The sequence below is a fragment of the Oncorhynchus mykiss genome, chromosome 10, assembly GCF_057628025.1.
Source record: "Oncorhynchus mykiss isolate SJ-2025 chromosome 10, ASM5762802v1, whole genome shotgun sequence".
Lineage (NCBI taxonomy): Eukaryota > Metazoa > Chordata > Actinopteri > Salmoniformes > Salmonidae > Oncorhynchus > Oncorhynchus mykiss.
The window spans coordinates 89,460,912-89,478,231 of record NC_143031.1 but is presented as its reverse complement, the minus strand read 5'-3'; the positions used below and the strand labels follow the sequence as shown (position 1 = coordinate 89,478,231).

General features: G+C 46.9%; 1 protein-coding gene across 2 annotated transcripts in view; it reads left to right on the top strand.

Moving 5' to 3' along the window:
• LOC110516364 (glycine receptor subunit beta) overlaps window positions 1-17,320 on the top strand; it is a 54,073-nt gene that overhangs the window by 23,308 nt on the left and 13,445 nt on the right. The gene's annotated exons all lie outside the window — the stretch shown is intronic.

Genomic DNA, 17,320 nt, shown 5'->3' with positions numbered 1-17,320 from the left:
CAGTTCTGGGGTGGTGTATTTCGTTCTGGGGTGGTGTATTCGTCCAACTGAGATCAAAGTGAGAGCAGAGGACAATTGTTAAAATTCCAATATTGGTGTTTGGCCTCCACTCATTGAGATCGGGGATGATCAATAAGCAAGAGCGCTTTCCAGTTACCAACTATGCTGACGTTGAAGCAGTAGAGGGATTTTGGTCGGCCGTGGCAATTATTTGTGCCACGCTTTTATAGTTCAGTTAGAATGGACAATGAGGGTGGGGCTAGGTGCTGATGTAACCGATGTGAAATGGCTAGCCAGTTAGCGGTGGTGCACGCTAATAGCGTTTCAATCGGTGACGTCACTCGCTCTGAGACCTTGAAGTAGTTGGGCTGTGGCTTTTGTGGAGCGATGGGTAACGATGCTTCGTGGGTGTCAGTTGTCGATGTGTGCAGAGGGTCCCTGGTTCGAGCCCAGGTAGGGGCGAGGAGAGGGACAGAAGCTAAACTGTTACACTGAGTCTCCCTGCCTGATTGGCTGAAACATTCCTTAGCAGGAGGTCACGCAGCCCCAGGAGGAGAGTCTCTTCCTTTGGGAATTGAATATTGTTCCCTTATTGATGGATACATCGTTTGTACAACTGGGAGAGGTGGGTCATTGTTCAGGGCATAATGTTCCCTACATAATGATACAAAATGTGACACGTTCTCCTTGAAATACGGAGAAGTTGTTCACAACGGGGAGAATGCACAATATAATTTCAAATGTCTACAGCACACAATGATCATAGCATGCACCAGTGCACTTCTTGCCTCACAGCCTTATGTAATAATTTCTCCCAAACAGCAGAGTTTTTGGTGTCCTTTTAGAGCAGGGCGAGCCATTTGGCCCCTGCTGTTACCATCCTGTCCTGGATAGAATGTTTGAAGTGGATGTTCTGCCGTTTAATGGCCCTCTGGAGCATTATGTTGTGATCTGGAGTAGGTTGGGAAAGGGGGAGTGGCTGGGTTGTGTCATGTCTTTTCATCTCTACTGTTGTCATGCTGATGGGCGAGTAGATCTGTATTGTGTATGGTCTACCGTTGTCATGCCGATGGGCGAGTAGATCTGTATTGGGCATGGCCTACCGTTGTCATGCCGATGGGCGAGTAGATCTGTATTGTGTATGGTCTACCGTTGTCATGCCGATGGGCGAGTAGGTCTGTATTGGGGATGGTCTACTGTTGTCATGCCGATGGGCGAGTAGATCTGTATTGGGGATGGTCTGCAAGGCATTTGGAATTGGCCTGGTCTTTCGTCAGCACCACATCCCTAATTTGGCATAAACATTTGTGTAATTGTCCCACTGAAAAATGTAACTTTATCCCAGGAATCGGTTTTCAGAAAACTACGGTGGGTTGTCCTCTAACTTTTTACCTCGACTCCTTTTATATTTCTGTTGACCAACTACCCAGTCCCTGATGACAAGCATACCCATAATATAATGCTGCACCACAATACTAATATACATTCTTATGCCAAAGACACACCAGAATGGCTTTCCAATAGGTGTTGAGTGTTCCTGGGTGGTCCAGTCTCAGTCCTGAGAGACAAGGTTTGAATAATGCTATCCATCCAATCCATGTCTCAGTTGTCTCCAGGCTTATAAATCCTTCTTTAACCCGTCTCCTCTCCTTCATCTACACCGATTGAAGTGGATTTAACAGGTGACATCAATAAGGGATCATAGCTTTAACCTGGATTCTTCTGGTCAGTCTATGGTTGTTGAAAGAGCAGGTGTTCCTTATGTTTTGTACACTCAGTGTATCTACAGTACCAGTCAAAAGTTTGGACACACCTACTCATTCCAGGGTTTTTCTATATTTTTTACTATTTTCTAAATTGTTGAATATTAGTGAAGACATCAACACTATGAAATAGCACATATGGAAGAATCATGTAGTAACCAAAAAAGCGTTAAACAAATAAAAATATGTTTTATATTTGAGATTCTTCAAAGTAGCTGCCCTTTGCCCTCTGCCAGGGGTGAACAGGCAGTGGTTCGGGTAGTTGTTGTCCTTGATAATCTTTTTGGCCTTGCTGTGACATCGGGTGCTGTAGGTGTCCTGGAGGGCAGGTAGTTTGCCCCCAGTGATGCGTTGTGCAGACCGCACCACCCTCTGGAGAGCCTTACGGTTGTGGGTGGTGCAGTTGCCGTAACAGGAAGTGATGCAGCATGACAGGAGGCTCTCAATTGTGCATCTGTAAAGGTTTGAGGGTTTTATGTGACAAGACACATTTGGCGCTGTTGCTCCTTCTTCACCACACTGTCTGTGTGGGTGAACCATTTCAGTTAGTCCATGATGTGTATGCCGAGGAACTTAAAACTTTGACATGCTGACTGCAGAAATGTCCACCAGAACAGTTGCCAGAGAATCGAATGCTAATTTCTCTACCATAACCCGCTTACAATGGTGTTGTGGAGAAATTGGCAGTACACCATATATTCAAAAGTATACCCCACATTTCAAATTAGTGGATTCGTCTATTTCAGCCACATTGCGTTGCTGACAAGAGTACATCTAGGAGCAACAACGGCTCCGCCGCAAAGTGGTAGGCCACACAAGCTCATAGAATGGGACCGCTGAGTGCTGAAGCACATAGCGCTTAAATATCATCTGTCCTCAGTTGCAACACTCACAACCGAGTTCCAAGCTGCCTCAAGAAGCAATGTCAGCACAATAACTGTTCGTCTGTTCATGAAGTGGGTTTCCATTGCTGAGCAGCAGCACACAAGCCTAAGATCAACATGCGCAATGCCAAGCATCGGCTGGAGGGGTGTAAAGACTCTGGAGCAGCGGAATGACACGTTCTCTGGAATGATGAATCCCGCTTTACCATCTGGCAGTCCGACAAATCTCGGTTTGGCAGATGCCAGGAGGATGCTATCTGCACCAATGCATATTGCCAACTGTAAAGTTTGGTGGATGAGGAATAATGGTCTGGGGCTGTTTTTCATGGTTCGAGCTAGGCCCCTTATTTCCGGTGAAGGGAAATCTTAATGCTACAGCATGATTATGCCCCCGTGCACAAAGCGAGGTCCATACAGTCATCAATCAAATGTATTTATAAAGCCCTTTTTACATCAGCAGATGTCACAAAGTGCTATACAGAAACCCAGCATAAAAAACCCAAACAGCAATCAATGCAGATGTTGAAGCACGGTGAGTTCTAGGAAAAACTCCCTAGAAAGGCAGGAACCTAAGAAGAAACTTAGAGAGGAACCAGGCTCTGAGGGATTGCCAGTCCTCTTCTGGCTGTACTGGGTAGAGAGGAACCAGGCAGGCTCTGAGGGGTGGCCAGTCCTCTTCTCTGTACTGCGTGGATATTATAAGAGTGGGTTAGGGTGTTTTTTAAGATGTTCAAATATTCGTAGGTGACCAGCAGGGTTAAAGAATAATCACAGTGGTTGTAGAGGGTGCAACAGGTCAGCACATCAGGAGAAAATGTCAGTTGGCTTTTCATAGCCGAGCATTCAGAGGTCGAGATAGTATTTGTTTTTTTTTTTCCACCTTTATTTAACCAGATAGGCTAGTTGAGAACAAGCTCTCATTTACAACTGTGACCTGGCCAAGATAAAGCAAAGCATTGTGACAGAAACAGAGTTATAAATGGAATCAACAAGCGTACTGTTAATAACACAATAGAAGAAAGAAAGTCTATATACAGTGTCTGCAAATGACATGAGGTAAGGCAATAAATAGGCCGTAGTAGCGAAGGAATTACAATTTAGAAGATTAACACTGGAGTTATAGATGAGCAGATGATGATGAGCAAGTAGAAATACTGGTGTGCAAAAGAGCAGAAAGTAAATATAAACAATATGGGGATGAGGTAGGTAGATTGGGTGGGCTATTTACAGATGGGCTATGTACAGCTGCAGCGATCAGTTAGATGCTCAGATAGCTGATGTTTAAAGTTAGTGAGGGAAATATGTCTCCAGCTTCAGCGATTTTTGCAATTAGTTCCAGTCATTGGCAGCAGAGAACTGGAAGGAAAGGCGGCCAAAGGAGGTGATGGATTTGGGGAGGACCAGTGAGATATACCTGCTGGAGCACGTGCTACGGGTGGGTGTTGTTATCGTGACCAGTGAGCTAAGGCGGAGCTTTACCTAGCATAGACTTATAGATGACCTGGAGCCAGTGGGTCTGGTGACGAATATGTAGCGAGCGCCAGCCGACAAGAGCATACAGGTCACAGTGGTGGGTGGTATAAGGCCCTTTGGTAACAAAACGGATGGCACTGTGATAGACAACATCCAATTTGCTGAGTAGAATTTTGGAAGCTATTTTTTAGATGACACCACCGAAGTCGAGGATCGGTAGGATAGTCAGTTTTACTAGGGTAAGTTTGGCATGAGTGAAGGAGGCTTTGTAGCGAAATAGAAAGCCGATTCTAGATTTGATTTTGGATTGGAGATGTTTGATATGAGTCTGGAAGGAGAGTTTACAGTCTAGCCAGACACCTAGGTATTTGTAGTTGTCCACGTATTCTAGGTCAGAACTGTCTAGAGTAGTGATGCTAGTCGGGCAGGTGGGTGAGGGCAGCGAATGGTTGAAAAGCATTCATTTGGTTTTACTAGCATTTAAGAGCACTTGGAGGCCACGGAAGGAGTGTTGTATGGCATTAAAGCTCGTTTGAAGGTTAGTTAACACAGTGTCCAAAGAAAGGCCAGATGTATACAGAATTGTGTCATCTGCGTAGAGGTGGATCAGGGAATCACCCGCAGCAAGAGCGACATCGTTGATATATACAGAGAAAAGAGTTGGCCCGATAATTGAACCCTGTGGTACCCCCATAGATAGGTCTGGACAACAGGCCCTCTGATTTGACACTGAACTCTGTCTGCAAAGTAGTAGGTGAACCAGGCGAGGAAGTCATTTGAGAAGCCAAGGCTATTGAGTCTGCCGATAAGAATACGATGATTGACAGAGTCGAAAGCCTTGGTCAGGTCGATGAAGACGGCTACACAGTACTGTCTTTTATCGATGGTGGTTATGATATTGTTTAGTACCTTGGGTGGAAAGCATGGCTAGCCATAGAGAAATGCTTATTGAAATGTTCGATTATCATGGATTTATCGGATTTATCGGTGGTGAACGTGTCGCCTAGCCTCAGTGCAGTGGGCAGCTGGGAGGAGGTGCTTTTGTTCTCCATGGACTTTACAGTGTCCCTAATCGTTTTGGAGTTAGAGCTACAGGATGCAAATTTCTGTTTGAAAAAGCTAGCCTTTGCCTAGCCGCCTGACTGACTGTGTGTATTAGTTCCTGACTACCTCAGTGGGCGGAAGACCAGCTCGTCCGGTAAACAGGTCAGAACAGTTGAAACTGAAGCAGCAGCACAACCAGGTGGACTGAAGACAGTCAGGACTCATCAGGCCAGGTGTTCCTGAGGCATGGTCCTAGCACTCAGGTCCTCTGGGTCGGGAAGGGGCATAGAGAGAATTAGAGGGAGCAAACTTAAATTCACACAGAACACCAGATAAGACAGTGTCCCACAGACCCTAGCATCCAAGCACATAGACTATTGCAGCATAGATTCTGGAGGCTTAGACGGGGAACGACGACACTGTGGCCCCGTCCGACAATAAACCCCGGACAGGGCAAACCAGGCAGTTTATACCCCCACCCACTTTACCAACAAATCACCAACATACTACTAAGGCTGAGAATATCCCACGAAGATCTCCTCCACCACATGAGCCCGAGGGGGGGAAAGACCGGACAGGAAGATCACATCAGTGACTCAACCCACTCAAGTCGAGCACATCAAAGCCTGACACAATGTGACGCACCCCTCCTAGGGACGGCATGGAAGAGCGCTAGTAAGCCAGTGACTCAGCCCCCGTAATAGGGTCAGAGGCAGAGAATCCCAGTGGAGAGAGGGGAGCCGACCAGGCAGACACAGCAAGGGCAGTTCGTCCTTCCAGTGCATTGCTGTTCACCTTCGCACCCCTGGCCCAGACTGCACTCATATGACCTACTGAATAGATGAGTCTTCAGTAAAGACTTAACGGTTGAGACCGTGGATCGGCAGACCATTCCATAGAAATGGAGCTCTATAGGTGAAAGCCCTGCCTCCAGCTGGTAGCGTACGTGTATGTATGTACAGCAGGACCAAATCAGAAAGATAGGTAGGAGCAAGCCCATGTAATGCTTTGTAGGTTAGCAGTAAAACCTTGAAATCAGCCCTTAACAGGAAGTCAGTGTAGAGGCTAGCACTGGAGTAATATGATCTTGTCAAGATTCAAGCAGCCGTATTTAGCACTAACTGAAGTTTATTTAATGCTTTATCCAGGTGGCCGGGGAGTAGAGCATTGCAGTAACCTAGAAGTAACAAAAGCAATGATTAATTTTTATGCATCATTATTGGACAAAAAGTCTGACTTTTGCAATGTTACAAAGATGGAAAAACTTGAAATATTCTTGATATGTACGTCAAAGGAGAGATCAGGGTCCAGAGTAATGAACGAGTGCCTGAACCACTCGTTCACCGCAAGAGATTTGATCTGGCTCCGTGTCCATGGGGCCAGGGCTGGCTGATAACACATTACAGAGTCAGCCTGGTGGAAGAGTGACGCAAAGAATTCTGGGCGTACCCCAGCCAGGGAAGGAATCGGGCCCACTCCCCCTGCAGGTCCTGTCAGTGATTCCTCAGGAACTTCCCCAGCTCCTGGTTCATCCTTTCCACCTGCCCGTTAGACTGAGGCCGGAACCCGGAAGTGAGGCTGGCCAGCTTCTCCATGAAGGCTTCCCATACCCATGACGGGGGGAGATGGTCCTCTGGAAGGCCTTAGTGCCGGAAGACCTGCTGGAACAGTGCCTCAGCAACATGAAGAGCGGTAGGGAGACCAGAGCTGGGATAAAACAGCAGGATTTAGAGAATCTGTCCACAACCACCAAAATGGTGGTGAAATCAGAGGGGAGATCAGTGTAAAAATCAATGGACAGATGAGACCAGGGATACTGAGGTATGGGAAGGGAAAGGAGTTTACCTGCTGGAGCGTGCTGGGAGATTTGGTTTGGGTACATACGGAACAGGAGTTGACTTAGCGAGTGACATCCTGTGCCAAGATGGGCTACCATTACTTTGCAGAGATGGATTGAATCATACCTGGATGTCTGTCCAGTGACGACAGCTGTGCCCAGGTCAGTAGCCAATCCTTTATCCCCATGGGAACGTAGGTGCTCTCAGGGAGACAGGTAGCAGGTGCGGGTTCCCTCTCCAGGGCCTGGCGAATGTCCCCTTCTACATCCCAGAACACGGGGCCCATGATTTGAGAGAACGGAATAATGGGTGCACATGCGCCGAATACAATAGGTGTAAACCTTACAGGGAAATTCTCACTTACGAGCCCCTAACCAACTATGCAGTTTAAAAACCACGGATAAGAATCTGAAATAAAAGTAACACGTAATTAAAGAGCAGCAGTATAATAACAATTTCAAGATTATATACAGGGGGGTACCGGTACAGAGTCAATGTACGGTTAGTTGAGGTAATATGTACATGTGGGTAGATTTATTAAGTTGACTATGCATAGATAACAACAGAGAGTAGCAGTGGTGTAAAAGGGGGGGCAATGTAAATAGTCTGGGTAGCCATTTGATTATGTCTTCAGGAATCTTATGGCTTGGGGGCAGAAGCTGTTTAGAAGCCTCTTGGACCTAGACTTGGCACTCCGGTACCGCTTGCTGTGCAGTAGCAGAGAGAACAGTCTATGACCAGGGTGGCTGGAGTTTTTGACAATTCTTAGGGCCTTCCTCTGACACCGCCTGGTATAGAGGTCCTGGATGGCAGGGAGCTTGGCCCCAGTGATGTACTGGGCCCTCTATAGTGCCTTGCGGTCGGAGGCCGAACAGTTGCCACACCAGGCAGTGATGCAACTAGTCAGGATGCTCTCGATGGTGCAGCTGTAGAACCTTTCGAGGATCTGAGGACCCATGCCAAATCTTTTCAGTCTCCTGAGGGGGATTATGTTTTGTCGTGCCCTCTTCACGACTGTCTCGGTGTGCTTGGACCATGTTAGTTTGTTGGTGATGTGGACACCAAGGAACTTGAAGCTCTCAACCTGCTCCACTACAGCCCCATCGATGAGAATGGGGGCGTGCTCAGTCCTCTTTATCCTGTAGTCCACAATTGTCTCCTTTGTCTTGATCACATTCAGGGAGAGGTTGTTGTCCTGGCAGCACATGACCAGGTCTCTGACCTCCTCCCTATAGGCTGTCTCATCGTTGTCTGTGATCAGGCCTACCACTGCTGTGTCATCTGTAAACTTAATGATGGTGTTGGAGTCGGGCCTGGCCGTGCAGTCATAAGTGAACAGGGAGTACATGAGCATGCACCCCTGAGGGGCCCTGTGTTGAGGATCCGCGTGGCGGATGTGTTACCTACCCCTACCACCTGGGGGCGCCCCGTCAGGAAGTCCAGGATCCAGTTGCAGAGGACGGTGTTTAGTCCCGAGGTCCTTAGCTTATTGATGAGCTTTAAGGGCAATATGTGGTTGAACGCTGAGCTGTATTCAATGAATAGCATTCTCACATAGGTGTTCCTTTAATCCAGGTGGAAAAAGGCAGTGTGGAGTGCAATAGAGAACATCATCTGTGGATCTGTTGGGGCGGTATTCAAATTGGAGTGGGTCTAGGGTTTCTGGGATAATGGTGTTGATGTGAGCCATGACCAGCCTTTCAAAGCACTTCATAGCTACAGATGTGAGTGCTACGGTTGGTAATCATTTAGGCAGGTTACCTTAGTGTTCTTGGGCACAGGCACTATAGTTGGTCTGCTTAAAATGGAGGAGTGGAGAAGTACATCCACAAGGCACCCTGTTGGAATGCCTTGGTTTCAGCCACAGAGAGAGGGGTAGTTGTGGCTGCACGGAGGCGTAGAGCCTGCAAGCAGGTCGATGGCACAGGAGGGAGACAGGTGACAGTCCCAGGGGTGATGAGGAGGGAGACAGGTGACACAGAGAAAATCTCCCGCCGGGATGTTGGACTGAAGGGCCACAGGGACTCTCACGGGATTCTCACGGGACTCTCACGGGACTCCCACAGGACTCCCACAGGACTCCCACAGGACTCTCACAGGACTCCCACAGGACTCACAGGACTCTCACAGGACTCTCACAGGACTTTCACAGGACTCTCAACCAACGTGGAACTACAGGGAAGGGAAAGCAGGTCCTCCGGCATTCAGGTGCCCAGTCCGTGATTGTCATCTTCCACCAGGAGATGGTGGGGTTATGGCGTTGGAGCCACGGAAGGCAGAGGATGATCTTGTGTACAGGTACACTGATGATGAGGAAGGGTTTTCTGGTGCTCCACGGTGAGGGTGAGTTGTGCTGTGATGTGTGTGATTGTCCCCGATCCCAGTGGTCAATTATCCAGCGCTTGAACCAGAAACGGAGAGGAGAGCAGGTATGAGGTGAAGTTCAGGGAGGAGTCAAGGGCCTGGTCAATACAATTCCCCACTGCACCGGAGACCACTAGAGCTGTAGAAACAACACGAGGGACAGCCAGCTAGTGAAAGCTATACTAAAAAGGGTTTGGCGGAAAGTGATGATGACGGAATACTCACACCTGACCCAGGAGATGGTTGATCATGGGGCCGTCCCTCTGCTCTCATGGACCCCGGATTGGAACGTACCGGACACAGTTGAAGCTGGTGTCCCTCCTGACCACTTTGTGGCCCCTACCTCCTTAGGTTCAGGCTCTGACTCAGAACAGTCAACAAAGGAGAGAGAGAGGCGATGGAGTTGGCCTCCTGAAGAAGGTTGTCTGCCTGAGATGAGTGCATCCAAGGAGAGGGTGTCCTCTCGGCATGCCAACTCCGTCTGGACCCTCTTTGCGCAGTCCTTTTCTGAATAAGGTGCGGAGCGCCGGCTCATTCCATCCACTGGAGGCTGCCACTGTCATGAAGGTGAGGGCGGAATCAGCAGCAGTCTGGCCATCCTGCCGTAGTTGGAGTAGGCGATCACCTCTCTCTGCCCTCTGATGGATGATCAAAGACCCCCCTGAACAGAACCATGAACCTCTCATAGGAAACCAGATCCTCCTCTCCTCTCTTCCAGATGGCCGTAACCCACTCCAACGCCCGTTGGTGAGTTTAATAATAACAAACATGAAGAGAATACAAAACAAGAGCAGCGTCTGGACATGATAACAAAGCCAATACTGCATGATGAGTAATGCTAAAGATGAATCAAATAAAATGTATTTATAAAGCCCTTCTTACATCAGCTGACATCTCAAAGTGCTGTACAGAAACCCAGCCTAAAACCCCAAACAGTAAGCAATGCAGGTGTAGATGCAGTGGGGAAGTAATCAGAGTAGTGATGAAGTCCAGGTGAAATGATGGGGCGCAGCTGTGTGTAATGAGGGTTGCCAGGTGTGTGTAATGAGGGTTGCCAGGTGTGCGTAATGATGGGTTGCCAGGTGTGTGTAATGAGGGTTGCCAGGTGTGCGTAATGAGGGTTGCCAGGTGTGTGTAATGAGGGTTGCCAGGTGTGCGTAATGATGGGTTGCCAGGACTGTTGGTTAATAAACCAGCAATGTTGAGCGCCAGAGTGGGAGTAGATGTGGCACCGGTAAACAATAGCTATAAAAAGTGATTTAGTAGGCTGCTTAGATTTCATGAATAGAACCTCAAAAGATGAAAACTCAGTATTTTTTTATTGTAAATTTACATTTGTTGTTGTAAATGTTAGCAACACCTCCACCTTTGCATGATGCGCAACAGATATGGTCTCTAGTGTAACCAGGAAATTCATCAGGCTGGAGCCATGTTTCAGTCAGGCCAATCACATCAAGGTTATGATCAGTTATTCAAATCAAATCAAATTTCACCTTACAGTGAAATGCTGACTACAACTGCCTTGGAAGTGAGGGATCTAACATTAAGTAGCCCTACTTTGATATGTGAGCTATCACAATCTCTTTCAATAATGGCAGGAATAGAGGAGGTCTTTATTCCAGTGAGATTGCTTAAGCGAACACCGTCATGTTTAGTTTTGCCCAACCTGGATCGAGGCACAGACACAGTCTCAATGGGGGTAGTTGAGCTGACTACATTGACTGTGCTAGTGGCAGACTCCACTATGCTGGCAGGCTGGCTAACAGCCTGCTGCCTGGCCTGTGCCTTATCTCATTGGGGAGCTACAGGAGTTAGAGCCCTGTCTATGTTGATTGATAAGATGAGAAATGGTTTGTCAAGATCAGTGTGGAAGAACTTGACTGGCCTGCACAGACCCCTGACCTCAACCCCATCGAACACCTTTGGGATTAATTGGAACGCCGACAGCGAGCCAGGGCCTAATCACCTAAGATCAGTGCCCAACCTCATTAATGATCTTGTGGCTGAATGGAAGTCCTGTATGTTATAGTGTATATATATATATATATACTATATATATATATATATATTATTATTGTATGTTGTTATAGTGTATATATAGTGTATATATATATATTATTATTGTATGTTGTTATAGTGTATATATAGTATATATATATATATATATTATTATTGTATGTTGTTATAGTGTATATATAGTATATATATATATATATATTATTATTGTATGTTGTTATAGTGTATATATAGTGTATATATATATATATTATTATTGTATGTTGTTATAGTGTATATATAGTGTATATATATCATTATATTATTATTGTATGTTGTTATAGTATATATATTTCATTATATTATTATTGTATGTTGTTATAGTGTATATATAGTGTATATATATATATTATTATTATTGTATGTTGTTATAGTGTATATATAGTATATATATATATATATATTATTATTGTATGTTGTTATAGTGTATATAATATTATATTATTATTGTATGTTGTTATAGTGTATATATATATATATATATATATATATACACATCATTATATTATTATTGTATGTTGTTATAGTGTATATATATATATATATATATATATATATACACATCATTATATTATTATTGTATGTTGTTATAGTGTATATATATATATATATATATATATATACACATCATTATATTATTATTGTATGTTGTTATAGTATATATATAGTGTATATATATATATATATATATATATATACACATCATTATATTATTATTGTATGTTGTTATAGTGTATATATAGTATATATATATTATTATATTATTATTGTATGTTGTTATAGTGTATATATATTATTATATTATTATTGTATGTTGTTATAGTGTATATATATTATTATATTAATATTGTATGTTGTTATAGTATATATATAGTGTATATATATATATATATATATATATACACATCATTATATTATTATTGTATGTTGTTATAGTGTATATATATTATTATATTATTATTGTATGTTGTTATAGTGTATATATATTATTATATTATTATTGTATGTTGTTATAGTGTATATATAGTATATATATATATATTATATTATTATTGTATGTTGTTATAGTATATATATATTATTATATTAATATTGTATGTTGTTATAGTGTATATATAGTGTATATATATTATTATATTAATATTGTATGTTGTTATAGTGTATATATAGTGTATACATATCATTATATTATTATTGTATGTTGTTATTGTTACGGTGCGTGAATGAGGACCCAAAAGCGAATCAACTTAAACAGAGCTTCTTTAATTACCACACACAGGTAGGCTCAGATGGACCGGCAGATTCCGACAGGACAGGACAAGGTTACAGCAAACATGACGACAGTCTGGTTCAGGCATGAATGACACAAACAAACAAGAATCCGACAAGGACAGGAGCAGAAACAGAGACAGATATAGGGACCTAATCAGAGGGAAAAAGGGAACAGGTGGGGAACGGGGTGACGAGGTAGTTAGGAGGAGACAGGGCACAGCTGGGGAAAAGAGGGGGAGAAAAGGTAACATAACAACGACCAGCAGAGGGAGACAGGGTGAAGGGAAAGGACAGAGACAAGACAACATGACAGTACATGACAGTACCCCCCCACTCACCGAGCGCCTCCTGGCGCACTCGAGGAGGAAACCTGGCGGCAACGGAGGAAATCATCAATCAGCGCACGGTCCAGCACGTCCCGAGAGGGAACCCAACTCCTCTCCTCAGGACCGTACCCCTCCCAGTCAACTAGGTACTGATGACCACGGCCCCGAGGACGCATGTCCAAGATTTTACGGACCCTGTAGATAGGTGCGCCCTCGACAAGAATGGGGGGGGGGGGGGGAAGACGAGCGGGGGCGCGAAGAGCGGGCTTAACACAGGAGACATGGAAGACCGGGTGGACGCGACGAAGATATCGCGGAAGAAGAAGTCGCACTGCGACAGGATTAATGACCTGAGAGATACGGAATGGACCAATGAACCGCGGGGTCAACTTGCGAGAAGCCGTCTTAAGGGGAAGGTTCTGAGTGGAGAGCCAAACTCTCTGACCGCGACAATATCTAGGGCTCTTCGTTCTACGCTTATTAGCAGCTCTCACAGTCTGCGCCCTATAACGGCAAAGTGCAGACCTGACCCTCTTCCAGGTGCGCTCGCAACGTTGGACAAAAGCCTGAGCGGAGGGGACGCTGGACTCGGCGAACTGAGATGAGAACAACGGAGGCTGGTACCCGAGGCTACTCTGAAAAGGAGATAGCCCGGTCGCAGACGAAGGAAGCGAGTTGTGGGCGTATTCTGCCCAGGGGAGCTGTTCTGACCAAGACGCAGGGTTGCGAAAAGAAAGACTGCGTAAGATGCGACCAATAGTCTGATTGGCCCGTTCTGCTTGACCGTTAGACTGGGGGTGAAAGCCGGAAGAGAGACTGACGGAAGCCCCAATCAAACGGCAAAACTCCCTCCAAAATTGAGACGTGAATTGCGGACCTCTGTCCGAAACGACGTCTGACGGAAGGCCATGAATTCTGAAAACATTCTTGATGATGATTTGTGCCGTCTCTTTAGCAGAAGGAAGCTTAGCAAGGGGAATGAAATGAGCCGCCTTAGAGAACCTATCGACAACCGTAAGAATAACAGTCTTCCCCGCTGACGAAGGCAGTCCGGTGACAAAATCTAAGGCGATGTGAGACCACGGTCGAGAGGGAATAGGAAGCGGCCTGAGACGGCCGGCAGGAGGAGAGTTACCGGACTTAGTCTGCGCGCAGACCGAACAAGCAGCCACGAAACGACGCGTGTCATGCTCCCGGGTGGGCCACCAGAAACGCTGGCGAATGGAAGCAAGCGTACCCCGAACGCCAGGGTGGCCGGCTAACTTGGCAGAGTGAGCCCACTGAAGAACGGCCAGACGAGTAGGAACGGGAACGAAAAGAAGGTTCCTAGGACAAGCGCGCGGCGACGGAGTTTGAGTGAGTGCTTGCTTTACCTGCCTCTCAATTCCCCAGACAGTCAACCCGACAACACGCCCCTCAGGGAGAATCCCCTCGGGGTCAGTGGAGGCTACTGAAGAACTGAAGAGACGAGACAAAGCATCAGGCTTGGTGTTCTTAGAGCCCGGACGATAAGAAATCACGAACTCGAAACGAGCGAAAAACAGCGCCCAACGCGCCTGACGCGCATTAAGTCGTTTGGCAGAACGGATGTACTCAAGGTTCCTATGGTCAGTCCAAAGACAAAAGGAACGGTCGCCCCCTCCAACCACTGTCGCCATTCGCCTAGGGCTAACCGGATGGCGAGCAGTTCGCGGTTACCCACATCATAGTTACGTTCCGACGGCGACAGGCGATGAGAAAAATACGCGCATGGGTGGACCTTGTCGTCAGAGAGGGAGCGCTGAGAAAGGATGGCTCCCACTCCCACCTCTGACGCGTCAACCTCGACAACGAACTGTCTAGAGACGTCAGGTGTAACAAGGATAGGAGCGGATGTAAAACGATTCTTGAGGAGATCAAAAGCTCCCTGGGCGGAAACGGACCACTTAAAGCACGTCTTGACAGAAGTAAGGGCTGTGAGAGGAGCTGCCACCTGACCGAAATTACGGATGAAACGACGATAGAAGTTCGCGAAGCCGAGAAAGCGCTGCAGCTCGACGCGTGACTTAGGGACGGGCCAATCAATGACAGCTTGGACCTTAGCGGGATCCATCTTAATGCCTTCAGCGGAAATAACAGAACCGAGAAATGTGACGGAGGAGGCATGAAAAGTGCACTTCTCAGCCTTCACGAAAAGACAATTCTCTAAAAGGCGCTGGAGGACACGTCGAACGTGCTGAACATGAATCTGGAGTGACGGTGAAAAAATCAGGATATCGTCAAGGTAAACGAAAACAAAGATGTTCAGCATGTCTCTCAGGACATCATTGACTAATGCCTGAAAGACAGCTGGAGCGTTAGCGAGGCCGAAAGGAAGAACCCGGTATTCAAAGTGCCCTAACGGAGTGTTAAACGCCGTCTTCCACTCGTCCCCCTCCCTGATGCGCACGAGATGGTAAGCGTTACGAAGGTCCAACTTAGTGAAAAACCTGGCTCCCTGCAGGATCTCGAAGGCTGAAGACATAAGAGGAAGCGGATAACGATTCTTCACTGTTATGTCATTCAGCCCTCGATAATCTATGCAGGGGCGCAGAGACCCGTCCTTCTTCTTGACAAAAAAAAACCCCGCTCCGGCGGGAGAGGAGGAGGGGACTATGGTACCGGCGTCAAGAGCTACAGACAAATAATCTTCGAGAGCCTTACGTTCGGGAGCCGACAGAGAGTATAGTCTACCCCGGGGGGGGGTGGTTCCCGGAAGGAGATCAATACTACAATCATACGACCGGTGTGGAGGAAGAGAGGTGGCCCTGGACCGACTGAACACCGTGCGCAGATCGTGATATTCCTCCGGCACCCCTGTCAAATCACCAGGCTCCTCCTGTGAAGAAGAGACAGAGGAAACAGGAGGGATAGCAGACATTAAACATTTCACATGACAAGAGACGTTCCAGGAGAGGATAGAATTACTAGACCAATTAATGGAAGGATTATGACAAACTAGCCAGGGATGGCCCAAAACAACAGGTGTAAAAGGTGAACGAAAAATTAAAAAAGAAATGGTTTCACTATGATTACCAGAAACAGTGAGGGTTAAAGGTAGCGTCTCACGCTGAATCCTGGGGAGAGGACTACCATCCAGGGCGAACAAGGCCGTGGGCTCCTTTAACTGTCTGAGAGGAATGTCATGTTCCCGAGCCCAGGTCTCGTCCATAAAACAGCCCTCCGCCCCAGAGTCTATTAAGGCACTGCAGGAAGCTGACGAACCGGTCCAGCGTAGATGGACCGACAAGGTAGTGCAGGATCTTGAAGGAGAGACAGGAGTAGTAGCGCTCACCAGTAGCCCTCCGCTTACTGACGAGCTCTGGCCTTTTACTGGACATGAAGTGGCAAAATGACCAGCGGAACCGCAATAGAGACAGAGGCGGTTGGTGATTCTCCGTTCCCTCTCCTTAGTCGAGATGCGGATACCTCCCAGCTGCATGGGCTCAGCACCCGAGCCGGCAGAGGAAGATGGTAGTGATGCGGAGAGGGAGGCGACGGAGAGCGCGAGCTCCTTTCCACGAGCTCGGTGACGAAGATCAACCCGTCGCTCAATGCGAATAGCGAGTTCAATCAAGGAATCCACGCTGGAAGGAACCTCCCGGGAGAGAATCTCATCCTTTACCTCTGCGCGGAAACCCTCCAGAAGACGAGCGAGCAAGGCCGGCTCGTTCCAGCCACTGGAGACAGCAAGAGTGCGAAACTCAATAGAGTAGTCTGTTATGGATCGATTGCCTTGACATAGGGAAGACAGGGCCCTGGAAGCCTCCTCCCCAAAAACAGATCGATCAAAAACCCGTATCATCTCCTCCTTAAAGTCTTGATACTGGTTAATACACTCAGCCCTTGCCTCCCAGATTGCCGTGCCCCACTCACGAGCCCGTCCAATAAGGAGAGATATGACGTAGGCGACACGAGCAGTGCTCCTGGAGTAAGTGTTGGGCTGGAGAGAAAACACAATATCACACTGGGTGAGGAACGAGCGGCATTCAGTGGGCTCCCCAGAGTAACACGGCGGGTTATTGATTCTGGGTTCCGGAGATTCGAAAGCCCTGGAAGTGGCCGGTGGATCGAGGCGGAGATGGTGAACCTGTTCTGTGAGGTTGGAGACTTGGGTGGCCAGGGTCTCAACGGCATGTCGAGCAGCAGACAATTCCTGCTTGTGTCTGCCTAGCATCGCTCCCTGGATCTCGACGGCTGAGTGGAGAGGATCCGAAGTCGCTGGGTCCATTCTTGGTCGGATTCTTCTGTTACGGTGCGTGAATGAGGACCCAAAAGCGAAT